This window comes from Artemia franciscana, unplaced genomic scaffold, assembly GCF_032884065.1.
Source record: "Artemia franciscana unplaced genomic scaffold, ASM3288406v1 PGA_scaffold_200, whole genome shotgun sequence".
Classification (NCBI taxonomy): Eukaryota; Metazoa; Arthropoda; class Branchiopoda; order Anostraca; family Artemiidae; genus Artemia; species Artemia franciscana.
The window spans coordinates 426516-433059 of NW_027062644.1; positions in this window are offsets into that span (position 1 = coordinate 426516).

Sequence of the window (6544 nt, forward strand, 5' to 3'; positions counted from 1 at the left end):
AGAGCACAACATTATCGATCCCGTTGTTCGGTAGAAAAACATGTTTATATTGTTAAAAAAAATTTTAGTGCATCTATTTGCACCATATCATTCTTAAAATAGACTTAACAGTAAAAACAGACGGAAAAAGAAAGAAATGCTTCTTGTGATTTATTAAGCTAATTTTAGTAAGAACTACAGGACTGTGTCAGAAGCCCTGGATCTGGTGCTACACAATTTTTCTTCAAAAGTATATTTTGTAAAAAAATAAAAAAAAATAATAAAAAACGGATATATTTACTCTAAATTAGAACATTTGCCCTCCTCCCCATTCATTTTCAAAGACACCTTTTTTAGCCATTTTTTTGAAAAATGTCTCTTTTGGTATTTTCACAAAAAAAATCGAAAAACAGAAAATTGTCCCCCTCCTAGATTTACAAACTACCGACCCTCCCCCCTCCTGTCTTCTTCCAAATTGAAGCCACTATAAGAGGTACCAACCATACCAAAAGTTTCCATCTTTAATGCTAAAATGCAATTCATTCTTGCACAGTGGGCTGTGATTTATTGGTAAGCATTTCCCAAGAAAGGTTTAAGGGCCTTTGTTATGAGGGAAGTTAAAAAGTTTTGGTCTAAAACACGCTTTTGCAGCCATAAGCATTGTTTACAATACCCGGCTATTTAAGCTAAACAGCCATTTGGCTTTAACACTGACACAAAAGCTATACTTTTTTTCTTTCATCCTTTGAAGAGATTTTACAATCTTCACTAAAGGCTTTGTCTTTAATAGCTTTATTATTATTGGATGTAAACGTTTTCTCTCTCTTGTTCTTTTTTTCTCTGCTCCATCTTTTGGTTTAGTACGACAAGTTTGTACTCACATAATAATAATGGTAATTATAACAGAAACAGTAATAATAATAATAATAATAATAGACGGAATGCGAACCATTTCCAAGGATATGGTAGGACGTACACAGATACTTTTTTATGGGGTGGAGGTAAATAAAAAAATAAAAAATTGATAATTTGGTCAACACATGTCAAGAATTTAGGGAATATAGGGCATCAGGGTGCCCCAATCCCCCTGCCTTGTACGTCCTTGACAAAACACTAAATAGAAAATTAACTTATGAGATTAACAACTCCGGCCGTTTTTTTTATCAAGCAGAAGCAATCTTCTGCAATAAAACAATTAATTCCTGTTTTTTTATTAAGTAAAAAAAAACAAGTACTTTTAACTGAAAGTAAGGAGCGACATTAAAACTTAAAACGAACAGAAACTATTCCGTATATGAAAGGGGCTGGTCCCTCCTCAACAGCCCGCTCTTTGCCCTAAAGCTTTTATTGTTTTAAAATGTAGAGTTGTGAGAAAGAGTCAAATTTTAGCGTAAAGAGAGGGGCGTTGAGGAGGGGAGAGCCCCTTTCATATACGGAATAATCTCCGTTCATTTTAAGTTTTTATGTCACTCCTTACTTTAAAGAAACTTGTTATTGTTATTCTGTTGGTTATCTTGGCTCACCGTACATAAACAATTGAAACAAAATTTGCATATTAATTTTACTTTTTCTTGGCTAAATGGCTTTCTCACACTTTTGATCGGACGATTTTGAGAAAAAGGGGCGGGAGAGGGGGGCTAGTTGCCCTCCATTTTTTAATTACTTAAAAAGGCCACTAGAACTTTTAATTTTATTTACGGACGAACGCTTTTATTAGTAATAAATACATATAACTTTCAAATTTACTTCCGCAACGAACCTTCTATATTCGTATATTTTTATTACGTATATGAGAGGGTCCGTCCCCTCATCAATACCTCGCTCTGTACACTAAAGTTCAAATTTTGTTCCAATTCTTTGAGAATGACCCTTGATTCAAAAAGGAGTTTAATTAGAATAAATAGCTCTTTTGAAATTATTAAAAACACTTTACCGTAAAGAGCGAGGTATTGAGGAGGGGACAAACCCCATCATATACGCAATAACTTGTGTTCGCTTTAAGTTTTAATGTTGCTCCTTACTTTCCGTTGAAAAAACTTGTTTTTTATTTAATTTAATTTAACTTACAAATTAACTAACGTAACGAACTTCTATATTCGTATATTTTTATTACGTATAAGGGGGGTTCGCCCCCTCGTCAATACTTCGTTTATCTTTTTTTACTAAGGTTCGGATTTTGTTCCACTTTATTAAGAATGACCCCTGAATCAAAAAGGCCGTTTAATTAGATCAACTAGTTTTTTTTTAGCTTTCTAAAATACTTTGGAGTAAAGAGAAAGGTATTGAGGAGGGGACAAATCCCCTCATACACAATATAATTTCTGTTCATTTTAAGTTTTAATTTTGCTCCTTACTTTCAGCTGAAAAAATTGTATTTTTATTTAATTTCTCATTTTTTTAAATAACACTGGAATATTTAGCGAATGGAAATTCTCTTCCCCATGATAAATTTCTCTATGGAAAGATCCTCTCGCGTAACCCCCTCCCCTTAGCCCCCCTACCACCAGAAAAATTCCCATGAACAGGTCAGTATATTCCCCAATAACCAATACTATATAGAAACAATGGGCAAAGTTCATAACTTGCAGCATTTCCCCCGGGGACTGTGGGGGATTAAGTCGTCCTCAAAGAGATAGTTATCAGGTATTTCGACTATGCTGAACAAAATAGCTATCTCGAAGTTTTGATCCGGGGACTTTGGAAAAAATGAGCGTGTGAGGGGGCCTAGTTGCCCTCCAATTTTGTTGGTCACTTAAAAAGGGCACTATAATTTTTATTTCCGTTAATATGAGCCCTCTCGCTTCATTCTAGGACCACTGGCTCGATACAGTCACCCCTGAAAAAAAATAAGTAAATATAAAGCATAAAAAATAAATACGCAAAAAAAAAAAAATCCACACTTGTGCAGATAGGAGCTTGAAACTTCTACAATAGGATTCTCTAATACGCTGAATCTGATGGTGTGATTTTCATTAGACTTTTAGGGGGTGATAATTCCCCTTTTTTTGAAAATAAGGCAAATTTTTTTCAGGCTCGGAACTTTTGATGGGTAAAACTAAAAGTTGATTAGATTTATATATTTAAAATCAGTATAAAAATCTGCTTCTTTTGATGGATATATTGGTATCAAAGTTCTGTTGTTGTTTTTTAGAGTTTTGGGTACTATTGACCCATGTCACTCCTTACTACAGTTCGATACCACGAAATCGGGTTCAGGTTCATTTTAATAAAAAAAATAAGTTACAAAATGTCAAGAGCCCGGCTGAGAAGACAAATTCGTAATGCACGGGATGGAAGAAAAACTTCTTTAAATAAATACAACATCCATACTTCACTACATGCAATTCAAACAAGTGTAATTAAACATATTCCCCCGTCAATTGCCCGGTCAACAACACCACCCGTTGAAGCGTCCAGCGAAATAAACATAAAAACAAATAAAAGATGCCAAGAACCCTAGAGAATGCCCAGGTCCAGTATCATCAAAAACCAGATAAAATGGGAACAAACTTAACATCCCAAAGGCGACCCCCACCAACCAACAATAATTCACTTATCACAAAAATTCTCAATAAATCAACATAAATTTAAGTTTTTGTTTAGCTGTTTTAATTGATTTTGAAGTTTCCAATTTAGACGTATAAATATTCCAATACCAAATTACCGAGTTTTGAAGCGAAAATTTCGATCTTTCTTTATTATTCTTGGCTGATATAATTTATTGAAATTTTTAGTTAGATGTCCGTGGTCAATAGTTTTAAGTGGGAAAAGGTTCGAGGAACGAAAAAACGAGGGAAGCAAACCACGGTCATACTTCAGTTTGAAGAGGATAGATTCAACCGTCACAAAATGTCTTAAAGGAAGATTATTAAGGAAGCAATACAGAGAATCAGCTGACAACTTCACTGGATATAATTTAGTTGGATTGAACTGTTTGATTGATTTCTTCTCTGAGACAAAATCGGCCGCGGTAATAAAAAGGGCGATACACCAAAAGGGCTATACACCATTTTTGTAACTTTTCAGGGAGAGCCAAAAAACGAAAAAAAGTTTGTCGGCTGTAGTCACTCTGAAGGATGGGGCTAATTGAGACACAAGGAATAGACTAAACCAACTTTTTATCCTCTTTTCGGTGTTATAAATTAAATTCAGGTGTTCCGAACGAATCCAAAATTATGGATTCTATTTTATGGTATATATCTCCTTTTTCCTTCCTAAAAAAGTAGACAAATACCAGGTCCCATATTATAGCTCCATAAGAAAATATCAAAGTCCGGCAAAACGGTAAATCGTATTTGAATAATCGAACAAGACTAGGTACTGTTTTCCTTGAGATTAAATTCTGAAAGAAATTAGCAAGAAGAGTAAAGTTTCCCTTCAAACATAGACGGAGTCTCAACACATAAACTAGCTCGTACGTCTTTAATCAATTATTAGATACTTTTTTTTAGAAAAAAATATTATTTTGTTATTTCTCTGTTGCCCGGCAATTGCCTATTATCTTTTCTGTTGATACTATTCGAAAAAAGCGGGTTTTATTTGTCTCTTGTACTCTTTGCTGAAGGAACGGTGAAGGGTGATGTATAAACATAAGATAAACAGAGCATGACTTATGGAAAACCTCACCTTAAACGTCCTTATTTTCACCGGGGGAGTTAGGGAAAACCTTTTATATTTTCAGGGGAGTGTAAAGAATCGGTAAATTTAAGGGAACGTTTTATTAATAGAAATAATTCGATAAGAAAACTGAAAAGCAGTATTTTGGTGAAATTCTAAAGCTGGGAAAATTCATGCGGACAGAACTGAACTCTTTTTATGTAAGTCTCAAATATTTGATGTTTGTTTTGCTTGTTGATTTGCTTTGTGGTCAATTTCAATGGTCCTTATGGGTTTTTGTGCAAATAAATTATTCAATTATAACAGCAAAGGAAAATATTGATGGGTTACACTGCCTAAGCTTTCAAAAGTCTGATTAGCAGAAACGTTTCGCTCGTATTTGTAGAATAAAATCAACGTTGCATAAGTAAAGTTTTTAGTCATTCAACATTGTATTGGCTGAGACAAATTATTTCTTTGAGGGTGTTGCTTTAAATCCGGAAAAAGTTTTTTTTTTTTTTTTTTTTTTTTTTTTTTTTTTTTTTTTTTTTTTTTTTTTTTTTTTTTTTACTGTTCTGTAGTTCCATTTGCATGTTTTATACAACCTATCCGTTCAACAACCATTTACATCGAACTAAATCTCATTTATATCCTTGTCCAAATTTTACCGTTAAAAGTTTTAGGGTGTTTTCATTTCAATTGAAACTATGAAACATTTTCTTTACTATTAAACATTTTGATGAAACTATCTATTACGCTTGTAATATTTTTTTTCATTTGTATTTTTTTTTTCATTGGTAATCTTACATCGGTTCTAAATACGACCGATTTTAATCAGTCGATACGATCTAAATACGAGGACAGACGACGGTCTGTCCGTTAGGGTAGGGGTTTGAGTACTGGTGTCGCTGATTATTTGGTTAGGATTAGGGGTGAGCGGTGTGATTGCAAGCTCAGCCAGAATCGATCCAGCTCCAAATAAGTACTACTACTACTACTAATAACTCACTGCAGCACCAAGCCGCCTGAGGCCAACAAAGCCACGCACGCTCCTCCTCCAACCTAATCTTTTTAAAGCCCCCCTCTTTACACCCTCCCAGAAAGTTCCCATTTCCTTTAAATCTTTATTCATGACATCCTCCCAACCCAGTCAAGGACGACCTGCTTTCCGTGTAGCCCTAGACGGTTGGCCAAAAAGGACAATCTTCGGTAATCTGTCATCCTTCATCCGTAGAACGTGGCCTAGCCATCTCAACCTTTCGTTCATTATAGCCCCAGAAAGCGGGATTGAACCACACTTTTCGTACAACCTACTGTTTGAAATACGGTCAGTCAGCCGGGTACCCAGAACAATCCGTAGGCAATTTCTCTGGAAAACATCTAGTAAATTTTCATCTGCTTTTCGGAGTGCCCATGCTTCAGAGCCATATTTGACCACTGTCATCACTGTAGCTTCCAATATTCTAATCTTGGTATGTATACTTATCTTTCTATTCTTCCAAACTTTTTTTTAACTGTGAAAAAAACACCCTGAGCTTTAGCTATTCTACTTTTAACATCTTCACTGCTCCCACCATCTTTACTAATAATACTACCAAGGTAACTGAAGCTCCCAACCTGATCAATCTTTTCGTTACCTAATATTACCTGTTCATCTTCACTTATTCCTAGCCTTAGTGACTTAGTCTTCTTAACATTAATTTTCAAGCCTATTTTAGCACCCTGAACTCGTACAACCTCTAAAAATTCATTCATTTTGCTTACACTTTCATACAATATGCTTAAATCATCAGCATAATCTAAGTCCAGGAGCGTTCTTCCTCTCCATTTGATTCCATGGTCTCCAATTGCCTTTCCTGTGCTCCTTAAGACGAAGTCCATCCATATAAAGGGGGATAGAACACAATCCTGCTTAACTCCTGATTTAATACAAAACCAGTTGCTAACCTCATTTCCTACCTTAACCGCA